The 14,359-nt window shown below is 37.3% G+C and overlaps 1 protein-coding gene across 1 annotated transcript in view; it reads left to right on the top strand.

Annotated features, from left to right (window-relative positions):
• ARHGAP18 (Rho GTPase activating protein 18) overlaps nt 1-14,359 on the top strand; it is a 93,929-nt gene that overhangs the window by 624 nt on the left and 78,946 nt on the right. The window lies entirely within an intron of this gene.

Below are 14,359 nucleotides of genomic sequence, written 5' to 3' on the forward strand. Positions count from 1 at the left end.
TTCTCACTTATTGTTCATCAAAAAACTTGACTGAAAATGTACAGAAAATTTATCAAGAAACAGCATACCCTGAGCCAAAAATTAAATTTGCGAAAGCAGTGATGTTTTTATGCAACACTTTCACATAAGGTATGCCAGCTCTAGGAACTGATTTCATCAGCTAAACTTTTGCAAGGTAGCCATAGGAATAAGTGGAAAAAGAGTACTCATATGTACTGTAACTTTTTATTGGTATGATTTACAGCTTGATATCTGCAGTCTGTAGATATCTTTTAATGATTATTAAAAAATAGTATGAATTGGCATGCATTACATGAGAGGAGCATGTAATGTCACCGGGTTTTAACCTGTTTTTTCCCAATTGGATGTTTTAACTGCTAAAATGGTTTAACCTATTCTACAAGCCTAACCAAAATCACAGCTCTAATTGTATAAATTTCTGTGGGTTTATGCTGCCATTTTTTTTTGCTGAGCAAATACAGAGGGAAGTCAAGAAGGAACAGTCTCCATCAATGCCTCACGCCTGTGTCTCTCCTCTTGTCCTCCTCCAAACAGTGGTTATTTGTTTAGCAGCATCTTACTGCTGATTTTGAACCAGAGCTTCATGGTTCTATTTGCTTAATAAATGTAAGAAAGAAAAAAAAAAGAAAAAGAACTATTCCTCAAAGGTTTTATAAAAAGGAATTAGGAAATGGTGAATAATGCAGACAGATGGCAGACTGCAGCTAAGCAGTGATGTTCTTAAACCATCAGCAGCCCGATCACTGTCAAGTGTTTTGTAGGTATCATGAGACAAGATGCAAAGAGGCTAACAAGTTTACTAAACTGAAAGGAAACTCAGGCTGGATGAGCGTATCTGAAAATTTAACAAAGGCATGGTCAGTGGCCTGGCTGAAAGCAGAATTTGATTATTTTACAGTTGAGTGAAGGAAGTTGATAAAATTAGGGAAGATGTTAAAAAGTCCAGCAATTCATTTTTATTGGAGAAGTAGAGCTATTGGCTATGTGGCAGCAAAGGGACTCAGTAAATGCAACAGACGAAGAAATGAGTAAGTCCTGAGTGAACATGATTTAGGATGTTTCCATTTGTCAAAGCTAAATAAGAGAATAGATACTTCACTGAGTACTGGTGGAAGGGTACATAGTGGCAGCATCTGACAGGACATAAATTAGCAAGAAGTGTTCCCTGGAACTGGTACACATCAGTCAGAGCATGTAGAGCACATCGTGGAAGGGCGCTCGGTCATCTTTAGTGAATCTGCAAGCTTAAAGTGCAGCTTGATTTTGGCAAAATCACAAAATACTGTTGTCCATCCATGTCACGAAATCATGACAGATAGGTGATGGATGTTTCAATCTGCGCCAGTCAGGCATGAACAGCTACTATTAGGCATTACTATATGCTTATTTTGTGCCTCCAGTAGCAAGTAACCAGCAATATAACAAGGAAAACAATAGAGAGTACATAAATGTGAAATTGCCTGATATATTCTTGAAATATATTTATTTCTGATTAAATCATTTTAGTAGGCTTCTGGCTAGCCATGCAATATTTTTTATTATAAGTGAGAGTGAAAGTAGTTAGAAAACAATTAACAGCAAGGAAACTGAAAAATAAGCTGTTCGACTGAGCTAAAAATAGGTGGCTGGTATGGTGGGAAAAATGCTTATCATCAGTATTGTCCCTTTTTGTCCCCCAAGTGCAGCATATGCAGAAATGCTAAGGGTCAACTGTCGTTTTTGCATTCTGTGTAAGTTCTGGTCCATGAATTGGATTTTAAGGTTCTGCCACAGTTAAGTGAATAAATATTATGCTAATATGCCATAAGAAAAATATATTTGAACTTGAAAAACTGTACTTAATAAGTTCATAAGAGTACAGTTTGTGACAAGATTAGACTATGTCAGTAAAATAGTACACTGGGCAGCCCAAACAATTACTATAATCAGACCCTTAGAGAATCATAATTATGCCCTTAATTCAGTACTTCCTGAGAAACAGATAATTAATTTGAATTACTGTAAGACTTGCACAGTTAGCAGAAATGTGGACATCATAGGAATCTGTCCTACCTTTGAATCAGACACCTTGCAAAACGCAGGATTTCGAAGTTACAGGAATAATATTACAACCTTGGACACTATATAGCTATTCTAAAAAATGCCTTTTCTGAAAATGAGAAGTAAATACATTGAAATACAGGACTCACAATTGCTAGAAGAAATCATGTAGCAGTACATGGTCTTACATTTACCTTGACTAATTAGCCCTTATGAGGATGGTTCTGTACCCATTTAAGTCCCATTCAGCTTGGTTATAAACTTGTGATTAGTTTCAGTCAGACAAAAGTAGGCTCACTGAATGGGAATGGATCAGGCAGGAAAATAATTGTAAAAGTACAAAATTGCATTCTCAGCAAGATGAGATGTTTCCCTATAAAGGTACGTTATGTAATTATCTCTACATAAACAAAGATTGCTCAGCAAGTGAAAGCAGAGCAGCATACCAAAAAAAAATGATTAAATGAGCAGTGATCTTTAAGAACAACAGACAAAGGAGACAGCAGCAGATAGAGCAGCTACCAAGGACAATACCAGGCAACACAAGCAAACTGAAGACAAAGATGTAGACTTATGAATGTAAGGCATTCACGGGGAGAGGGAACATTCAGTGTTATGAAGGAGATTCTCACAGTAAATTGTATTGTAAAAATTCAATCTGAAGCACGGCTGTGGTAATTCTTCATTTTAGGAAATGAAAATGATTGTTATGCAGGTGGAAAAGAGCTGTCCCTGGCTTTAAGTGCTTTCTTGGAATTTCAGTATTTGTTATGTTATTTCATGGCTTCTTATGCTCTTGCACTAGCATACATATGGTCGACATGGTCTTTGATTCTTACCAACTCCTCCTCTTCCCTCAAAGCCAAAGGTATACTTGTACATAATTTTCTTTCACTTGCAAAATTATAGATTAAAACAATTAACACTATGGTACATGTAGACCTGATGTGATGTTCTGCACTTCTGCAGTTCCTGAGTTCATTTTCTCTTAAAAGCTTAATATCTTGTGTAGCTACTGTCTGTTACTTCTTCTACCCTAGTATGCAAACATAGCACAGGAGAATGCCAGGTTGGAAGGGACTTCCTAGTTCACTGCGTGCTATATTGTGGCTTATAAGAAAGCTACCATCTCTAATCCATTTCATAAACATACTATGCTTTTTTAAATACTAGGCAGCTTGTCCTTGCAGGCGGTGCTGGAACCTTGCTCTTTTGGATATGTAGAAATGGATTTCTAATTTTGAACCTACAGTTGCCAGTGGAAAGATTCTACACATTTCTTCGGTATCAGCATTGTCCATTAACTGAAATGAATTTTCTCACCCAAGGTATCCATGTTTAGGAGTACTTGCAAACAGCAATTTTACTTTTGATTCTTAGTTGTACATGCTGAATGGATTCTGATCTTTCCCATGTGATTGTCTTTCTTTCTTGTTTATGAATGATCAGAAGTGACACTATAATTTTAAGTAATGTCTGATCAATGTTTGTGATGATACTAAAACTGCTATCTAGCCTAATAGATCTAGATACACATGGAATTTTATATGCCTTTTTTATTGCTGTATTACACTGTCTCTGGTGGTTGCCTTGTGACCAGTTACTATCTGTCATTTCAAACTGCTATGTCCCTGGCTTATAGTACGAAATTTCGTTATTAAGTCTATTAAATACATGCACTTGTGTCTCATTTTTATTTTCCCAGTCCTTTTATTTATCCATTTTCCCTGTATAATATCCTGGACTTTCTCTAAATTGATATCCTTAATTTCATCCTGTCAGTAAATCTAACTTTTTTTTTCTTTCTTTGCTGAAGTTATTGTAGTGGTTTAAACCTAGCCGGTTACTCAGCACCATGCAGCCCCTGGCTCACACTCCCTGCCCATGTCCCTTCACCAGGCGACTGGGGAAGGGAATTGGAAGAATGTAAAACCCACAGGTCGAGATAAGAACAGTTTAATAACTGAAGTATACTACTACTAATAATAATAATAATAATGATAAGGGAAATAACAAGGGGAGAGAATATAAAACTAAAAGAGAAAAGGAAAAAAAACAAACCAATAAGCCCAAGTGATACATAATACAATTGCTCACCACCCGCCGACTGATACCCAGCATGACCTGAGCAGTGATCAGTCCCTTCTGGATAACTCCCCCCAATTTATATATTGGGCATGACATGCTGTGGTATGGAATACCCCTTTGGCTAGTTTGGGTCAGGTGTCCTGTCCCTGCTTCCTCCTGGCTTCTTGTGTCCCTCCTCACAGGCAGAGGGTAAAAAAAAGTCCTTGATGAGGGTAAGTGCTACTGAGCAACAACTAAAACATCGGTGTGTTGTCAGCACTGTTCTCAGTCTAAAGCCAAAACACAGCACTGCTTATGCTGGGTCAGGTAATTTCAGCAGGTACTAGGAAGAAAATGAACTCTATCGCAGCTGAAACCGGGACAGTTGTGAATGGAAGTATTAATAAGATCATCAATGAGAAGGAACCTTAAGAAATTTTATAGGAAGACTCTCTTTCCCCCAATTAATCAATGTTTTTTTTTGCTGCAATGCATTGCAGTTTCTCTTCAGCTAAACTTTTTCCTCAGTTTATAAACTGACACCGTTACCAACCTCCTGTTTGTGTAACTATGTATATAGTTATGTTCCTTATGTGATACTGTATCAAATGTAATACTGAAGGCCATCTAGGTTAGATCTACTGCAACCTCCATCTTTTATACAAGAAGTTATTTTATTACCAACATCTGTATTCAGCTTGGTTAAGCCAATTTGTATTTTATCTTGGGTTTCCATTTACCTGCATGCCTCAAAATATTCTTTCCTTTGAAGTTCTTAAAAAGACTTCTGAAAAAGACTATCAATCTCAGAGCAACAGATGTAAAGTTGCCAGTTTTTCTGGTTTTCTGAATCATATTTGTTATGTTGACATTCTCTGGTAACCCCTTGAGCTGTTTTTTAATTGCAATTAATTAAATTAACAAAATTAATTAATTAAATTAACAAAATTAATTAATTGCAATTGAATTCATAGGTGAATTGTTTCAATATTTGGTGCAGGAAATTATCTATTCTGCCTGGCTTGATTTTACCAAGCTTTGAAAACTTTGCTTCTATCTTGGATGTGATTTAGCATTGTACAGACATTTTCAGAAGATGTCTGGATTTTGCTGTCATTCTCCTTACAGGAGACTGAGTCAGAAAGTTTTGGGGTGGCTATACCAACATTATCTCAACTCCGTTTTCACTGTGCAGCAACTTCACCGCAATTTCATTTCTCTTTTACTCCATACTGCCAAAGAATAGTGTACATTTATTTTAATTTGTATTGCTAGGTCTTAGGACCTGTCAACCGCCAGGACTCAGCTTAACTTTTGGCAATTCTCATTTTAGCCCTACTCTTTCTGACCTCTAAAACAGAGCTTTCTTGTCATACTCTGCTGCCCCCCTTCTGCTCCATCCTTTCTTGTGGGTTTTTTGCTCAAACCTTAGAAAGTGTTTAGATAAATCCATTTACTTTTTCAACTAAAGAGGCTGCACACTTGTCAGTTATCTCTGTGGAGCTGCCAGATCTTCTTCTACAGTAGATACCGAACATCCAAGAAGCCCATAGTAAGGCAGTATAACGGAGAACTCAAGTCTTAGACTTGGGGGTCGTCTATGGGTAAGCCTGAACTCTTATTTTTGTTTAAAAGTGACATAGGATGAAAAAAAGGCATGTAGTCTTTAAAATGCTGTTAGTAATGACATCATAGTATTTAAAGAAGTCAATTCCTCTAGCAGAAGTGAGAGCACAGTCCCTCCCCCTCTTCACAGGTGTAAGTTAACCCCTATAGTCCATTCTGTAGGATCAGATTCCTAGAACTATGGGGGGAGTTTGGCACAGGAATTATGAAGGACAGAGAAATTAACATGCAAATGTGTGTGTGAGAGAGACTCAAATATGAAGTTAAAGAAAAGAAAGTATGTGTTCACTATTAAATCAAGCAGAAAACAATATTTTCACTAAATGGTACAACTGACAGAGGAACTGCAAAATCAGAACTCTGATTCCGCCATCTATTTTGCCATGTAACATTTGTAGGAGTGTTTTTACAGACCTGGATTATCAGAAAACTACCACTTACTAATGCATTTATAGAAATTATTGACATTTTTTGAAATAAACCTATGAAATTCCTGTGTACAATTTATTATGATGGCCCTAACATGAAGAAACCTCAAGCAACTATGGAAAGTTGTGCTAAGTGGGCTCATTTTGTCCAGTTAAAATTTGCAATAAGAGACAATCTTATGATGTAGGAAAGTGCAGGCGTGGTTCGGTTTGTGCTTTGCAATTGTCACATTGAACTAGTTAAATGGCTGGAATGATCACTCACCTGAAAGCGAATGGCACGTGTTGAGAATTGGGATCCTCCTTTGAATATTATGCTTATTCAAATAAGCAAGGAAAGATGATGCTCAGCCATCATGAGTGTAGTACTTCAATACTTTAGTAATACTTCTGTATTACTTTTGTTTGGACAGAAAAATGAACAAAGATTGTAAGTACAAGTATTATTCAGAGTAAAGACGGCTAGACCACTTCTAAATAAGAATTATAAACCAAATTAATGCTGCTACAGTAGTATATCATATGTCTTCTTTGTCTTGGACGTGGTGGATCAATTTTTATGCTGAATGCTGTTATGTGATACAGATTTAATAGCAGCTAAGGGATAATAGAATTTCAGTAGTCTTTAATGTTTCTGATTGCTTTGAATAAGAAATTAACTGTCTAAAGAGAAAGCAATATGCCTTATTTTGTACAATGTGAGCCTCATCATCTCCCCTGCAAGGAAAGGACTCTCTGAGCCTCTCACTCATAGAAGGGCCATTGACTCCCCTGGGTGGTGGCATCCATTGCAGTCTGTGTTGCTCAGATGTGTAGATGAACATGCAGAAAGACAATTGCAGTTGTGATAACATCTGACAACTAGGAGAGAAATGTTCTTTAGAACAAGTTTTGTTTGTCTCAGATGATTAAATGGAGGTGAGCTGTAGGACCTTTGCTCCTACTCTGTTCTGGCATGGGATCACTACAGCGAAAGGTGGGTGTGGGAGGAGAACTGGTCTCCCTTGTATTTTTCCTGTCAGTTTTAATTCTGTGAAAACAATTGCGGTCCTCTCTGCTCTTCACAGTTGAGAAGCATATGGTCCTACATTTGGTGGCCAGCACTAGCAACAGATTAACATCATGGATAAATGCTACATTTTGCTATTATGACAGCAAATGCAATTAGACTAGGATATAATGAGACAAAAGATTCCTTAGCCAGAGAAAAGCACATGTTCTCTGTGAATTAGAGGCCTGGTATTGATTTGTAATTATATGTATGAGACCGAGTGCTTTATATATCCAATAATCTTTAAAGATTAATATCTGCCTCTAGACAAACTTAAGAAGGAAACTTAATTTGGATAAAAACTTGCTTTGGATAGTTAATACAATTAAGCCATCAATTTCTAATAAAATTTAAGGATTGGGCTGTGTGATAACCCTTTGAACTGTCTGCAGCAGCAGATTTGTAGTTAGCTTTTGTTCCCCAGAAAGCCACAGTCACACTCAGCTTTCTGGTAAGTGATATACCCAGATCATCAATAAAAACTGATCGAAACAAAATTGAAATAATTTAAAAAATGACTGCTATCATAATGGTAGCTGTAAACCCCATCAAAATATAGGTGATAATAATAAAAGTACATTAAACATATATAATTTTAAATGCAACAGTCATATGCAGTAAGTAGACTTTTTAAGATTAATTTCAAAATAAGAATTCTGAATGCATACGTGTGTACATACACTTGCTACAAGTGGGATCAGCAAAGACCTTCAGTGTTACGAAATATACAGGGATGCTGGAGAGGGACTCCTCATTAGAGACTGCAGTGATAGGACAAGGGGTAATGGGTTAAAACTTAAACAGGGGAAGTTTAGTTTGGATATAAGAAGGAAATTCTTTCCTGTTAGGGTGGTGAGGCACTGGAATAGGTTGCCCAGGAAGGTTGTGAATGCTCCATCCCTGGCAGTGTTCAAGACCAGGTTGGACAAGGCCTTGGGTGATATGATTTAGCATAAGGTGTCCCTGCCCATGGCAGGGGGGTTGGAACTAGATGATCTTAAGGTCCTTTCCAACCCTAACTAGTCTATGGTTCTATGAAATAAGACTGATGTGAAATGAGGGTGGAACACAAATGTCAGTTTCAAGTGTCTTCTCAGTCTTTCAGGACTCCATTGCTGCTTCTAAGCAACAGCAGTTTGCATGCAGTAAACTCCCTGGTATACACTGGCTGCCCCTGCACACTGTGTCCTTAGCAATTTCCTTTGAACTCTCTCTCTCAACAGAGTGTAAAGTCTAGCTCAATTTGATGAAGAAGAAATCACAATGACCTGTATATGATAGAATTTAAGTGCAGGACAGGGTGTTGTGTTTTCTTTCAGGATGTCCTTAGAGCTGAGACAGAAATACCATTTTAGTGTTTCGGGCTTCATGTTGCTATCCATTTAATGGTTTACATCAGATTTATAAGTTCTTCATGACATTCTATGCTAAAGGAAACATTAATTCATCAATTACACTGCTAACAACAGCGTATAGTTTTCTTAGGCAAGTCAGAAGTTCAGGCTAGTGTCAGAGATTAGCTACATTAGTCATTCTGATGAAAAGAAAAGCGTCTATTAATGTTCATGCACTAGGATTAATATGACTCAAATGCTGTAAATCTTCCTGTTTGACTGTTGGCATCATGCTGCCATCTGGCAACAGCTGTTTCCTCCTTAAAATAATGAGAAAAATTGTGGTAGAAGATTGTTGCTTGCACCATTACAAGCTCAGTCATTCCAATTTATGTCTTAGTAAATGCACATACTTATCACAATAAAAACCTCTTAAATATATACACGTATTACATATAGTATAGTCCTGCTTACTTTTGGCAGCTGCTTTAGTAAGTACCCAGAGAACCAATGAACATTGTTCTGTATCCACGTTTTATTTTTAGTTCTGTCATTGGGAGCATGCTGTGTGGGTCAGCAGGATCCAGAACTTGCACCAAGGTTAAAAACAGGTATCTGGGGCGCATCAAAATGTGAACTAACATTGCATGTCTTGATACTTTGTAACTGCCACTCTTAGAAGAAGGCTAAGCATGAAGTTTGGACTGTCTTCTGAAGCCACTGAAGCTGAAGGATCATGCCTTGGAACTCAACATCAGGCTGACATCTCTGTATTTCCTGCCAGCTGCTACTTTCAGGACACAAAATTGCATTTGCCTCAGGTATTCCCTGAGCTTCAAATTGCAGAGGTACTTAGGTGAAGCTTGGAGTTCCAGAACTAATCCATGAGAATCTGATTTACACACTGTTGAATCATGGTCTCATCATAGGTGCTGGTTTAACTGACAGCTACCAGTATGTTCACATATATTGAATACATTTGTTATTGGAGGTCAAATAAAGGCTTGCTAAGTGAGAAAGTATTCCTTGAAAGCAGAAGACCAAACATTTGTATTTTTATTGGTTTTTTTAAAATCCTTTCTAGTTGGTCTGCACTGTTACTTGTAAAGTGGGAGAATTTGGGGTAAAGATCCTGTCCTTTATGGATGTTTTCTGAGTTCAGCTTGGGAACACCATGAAATACACATAGATGGAGTGGAGGAATAACAAGGGTCACACTGAAAGTCAGGCAAATAATTCTGTACCTTTCAAGAGTAGAAACTCAGAACTGAAAGTACTAAAGTACTTGAGTATAATTTCAGGTGAAGCCCTTTGAACTGAAAATAGGGATGTCTACAAGAAAAATGAAAGCTATGGAAGGCACCTGGTTTGCACCCACTAGTTACCCAGCCCTGGGTGTGTGTGCTACAGGTCATGCTAAGGATAACAGCCACTCCAATACACAGGAAAGGACAGAAGGATTATGTGAATGTCAGTTTGGGAGTTGTTATGCAATTGTTATACATTCTTAATTATTGACAGCAGAAATACTCAAAGACAGCTTTAATGTCTAGCAGCAGAACTCCCAGCTTCTGCTGGGGGGTGAATGGGCTCACGGTCAAGGTCTCCAAAATCCATCTACAGAAGCCCAGTAACTGTTGAGGGAAGCAAAACCAAAACTGCTCACTGTTTTGCAAAACATAAGATATTCCTAATAGCAGGACAGAAAGGACAAATGTTGCTACTTGGCTGTCTTCTCTCCCTAGCAGTTATGCATTATGAGAAACAGATTTCCTTACTTCATATTTGAGGATGATGGTTCCACAGGCTGTAACACACCATAGACTGGCTGCACAGAGTCTGAACTTCTTATTCACTGTTAGAATCATGCTGTGAAGTTTGTGCAACCACTAATTTGTAATTCAGGGTATCTTTGGACATAATCTTGTATTAGCTAAGATTGTTAGCTTAGTAAATCACTGGATTCTGTAGTCCCCTTCCATATTTGCTGCTTCCAATAATGAGACTTTGCATGCAAATATGAATAGTTGTGGCAAAATAAAAATATTGCAAGCCCTGATAGAATTAAACATTGCAGGCATTTTTATGTCACTGAAGAATGTATGAATAGTGATCAAATGCTTAGGGATGAAATGGACTGAAACAAAATATGGAATACTCTGCTTATATTATACAGCCTCAAATATGACACCAAAACCAAATGATCAGTGGGACAGTCTGCGGGCATCAGCAGTATGAACTGGACTATGAGCTCTGGGGATGCATGTGAATATAATTTTTCAAAGGGCATAGGAGCTGATAATACACTGACATTTTATTTTTTATTTTTATTTTACTTTTTGCTATCACAAAATGTCTTTGACAGTTGTAATTCATCAACTCAAAATATCACTCAGAAATTTGGAGTGATGCAGAGGATGTCCTTCTCTTTGTCCATTGACATTTTTGATATTTACACTTCCAATTAGGGCATAAACACAACACTTTCACCTGACTAAAATGCACCATTAAAATTTAAATACATGTTTATTTTGCCAATGCATAATTCGCTGAATTGAGATAACACTGAACATCTACTATGAGCTAAAATCTTGGCTTGTAATTTAGAAAGGGGCCTGTGTTCTGCAGATAAGTACACTGCCACCGTTATTCTGTGTTTAAAATGTTTCAGCTACAGGGGTTAGAATTGAAAATTGCTTCAATTCTACAAAGCAGAAGCAGGCCAAACTGTATCACAAGATCCAGGTTTAGGACTGTGTTATTTGTGTCCATGGCATGTTAAATGTGATCCAGATTTCCTCAAATGGTGATTCTTTTAAATGTAATAAAAAGTTTTATCCTCAGAAAGTTCAAGAAATTAAATCATAAAATTAAAAGGCTGTGTAACTTTTCTTTAAGAATAATTCTTTAAAATAATTTAATAGTTTTTTGCTATTGCTCTACACTGAATCGTAATTTGTATTTTTTGTCATTCATATGCATTTTTACACTACTTTCATGGTTGCAAGGAACAAGAAATATTTTAGATTATTACCTATTTGAACATAAAAGTAGCTGAATGGGACTGGACCAAAAGTCTATCTATCTGGTATCCTACCTGCTTTTAAAAGAAACCCACATAAGAGGTTTAAAGCAGGGCCAATATTCCCAGTGCTTTTGCCAGCTTACAGCCATATGCTGCTAGGCAATTCCTGAGCCAGATGTTCTTCTAATGTGTTTAGCTCATGGATTTCTTTTCCGCAAACATGTCTGGTCTTGCCAAAAACCTGTATAAGCTTTTAGCTTCCCCAGCATCCTGTGGCAAGCAATTCCACTGTGTAATGATACATTTTGTGAAATGCTACCACTCTCTGTTTCAAACCAGTTTTTTCCTTGTAATTATAGTTATTTCCCCTTAGTTCTGGAAGCGACAGTGAACAATCTGTTGATAAAATGCTTCTTTTTTCCCCTTCAGAGTTTGCATCTTACTAATTTAGGCCCCAGTCTTCACCTGTAGACCACCTTCTTTTCCCCCTTTGGGGTTCGGGTGGTTTTTTGGTGGGTTTTTTATTATTATTTTTTATCATTTTTTAATTGATCCTATAATTACAGTAGCTGGCAGTAAAATCTCTAAGTTACTAGTATGAGCAAGGTATACACAACTAAGCCTTGAACTAGAAACAGTATTTAAATGGATTAAATCAGAATATTGTTTAAACATAAACACAGCTGCCACTGTGTTTTGTTTGGATGTTGGGGGCAATCAGCCTCTTAACAGAAAACCTGATCTGGCTGTACGGTTTACACCAATACTTATTTTAGTATTAACGTGCATTATTTACTTCAGTAAGAGTATGTTAGGCCAAAGGGTTTGCCATGTAACTTGGGTTACATACACCAAGTATAAATGACATTGGTACATTTGTAAGTATATTCCCAGAATTCTGTATTTTGCTATATGCTTATAATTTTAGAATGGTACACGATCATCTGTTCCAACACTTCTGTACTTTCAGTTCCTAAATGTGAATAATACAAACTACAATATACATCCTGGGTCCTTATGCTTTGAAATTTGGCTCCTTATAAAGGATGAAGTGATGAAGCTTTATTTGAAAAATGTTGAGCTTGCTTTTCTTTAAAGGATTTCCCTGCAGTCAAAAGAATGAGAAATAAGTTTGTCTAAAATAGTTATAGTACCCTGAATTGAATAGTTAAAACTAAGGAACTCTACTGCCTAAAGCAGGGTACTTGGAGACTTGGAGGCTGCCATTTGTGGTGGTGGGATATGGCAATGTCCTAAGTTTCTACCTTTTCACTGCTTGTTGGCAGCTAAAAGATTATGTACTTGCTTATGGGGAAAAACAATATTCCAGGTTTGTCCATGTACTTCAGGCAGCACTTAAGATATTTAAAACTCTTATGGTTGTATATTGTAATATACATTTCTTCATAACATTACAGCACACATTATACTTTGTGCTGATTTGTGGTAAAAATGCCTTCCTGTGATTACTGAAAGAAAATGCAATTTGCATAGATAATGTTGTAGAACCTGATGCTTCCACAAATAGATAACTCTCAAACTGGAGCTAGGAAAAAAAGAAATACCTTCAGCTTGAAATCTGCTCCTATGAGCCTCTGTTCTTACTGTAATCTTTTATAGCAGTTTTGTCTTAATTTTTGGTGATGTCCCAAAGAAACTGAAGGGAAGAAATTAACAAGCTAAGAAAAGGAAAAAGATTAATTTTGGTAGGCATGCAGCTTTTTCTCCTTAACCATTTATTCATGGCCAGGAGCCCCAGAGTCATCATGCAGACGTGTGTTCTCTGCTGCTGCTTTGGTAAAACTAAAACTGATAGACAGATGAAGGTTCAGTGGCTGAAGATTAATTTTGTGATTTTTGTGTGTGTTCTGTGGGCTTCTGCACTCTTGAAAACCAGCCTACGTCCATGAGAAATGTGGGCTTCTTTTATAAACAATATCTATGCTTGTAAAAGCCCTAGAGAAGCTGCACTTTATGCTGCTACAGCCACCAACATTCCAGAACAGGTACTAATTGTTACACGTACTCGTATATTGATAATATTTACCTACACTGGGGTCTTTTTCTTTACCCATCCTAGAAGAGTCCAGCTGGCAAAATTAACACGTAAAGGCTCTAGTGAGAAAGGTCCTTTTCCATAATTCTTCTGATTTTTTGGGGAAAGTGCTCTAAAATCAGGTATTGTTGACAAGTGCCCAGACTGAACTGTGTCTTTCTGAACCTGAAGGGGAGAGGGAGCTGACACCTCATAATCCTATCATTTCAGTGGAAGCATGGGATGGGGAGCCAAGAACAGCATGGAAATTCTGGCAGAGTTTCACCTTGCTGTTCCCTTCTCCCACCTATTTTTTTTTTTTTTTTACCCCCAAAACCAGGTGGTGTAAGTTTTTTGCAATATTGCTGTTTCATAAAAGACCTGTGTAGTACAAAGAATACTGTTGAAATAAATCAGATAGTGATCTAAGCAAAAAATGCAAACAGGATGCAGAATAAGAAAATATTTGGTTGTGCTATAGCTATCCACAATAAACAAACAAACAAAACCAAAACACAAGGAAAAAGCAATTTAAATATTACAAATGTTTTATGAATCAAAATCCCAGAAAGCAAACAATTCCCTCATAAATGTATTTGTTTATTTCTCAGCAGACAATTTAGAAGCCCAAACAGACTGGTGGACCTTCCAGCCCCAGCTGCACTAGGCCAGCAGAAAAGCAAGGGGGTTGAAGTCCTGGTTGGAGCCACCCTGGTGCCTGTCTCTCCTTCA

Source organism: Pezoporus flaviventris, unplaced genomic scaffold (genome assembly GCF_033815535.1).
Source record: "Pezoporus flaviventris isolate CSIRO_AGI_PZ_B2104156 unplaced genomic scaffold, CSIRO_AGI_Pfla_v1 ptg000081l, whole genome shotgun sequence".
In the NCBI taxonomy this organism is placed as follows: Eukaryota; Metazoa; Chordata; class Aves; order Psittaciformes; family Psittacidae; genus Pezoporus; species Pezoporus flaviventris.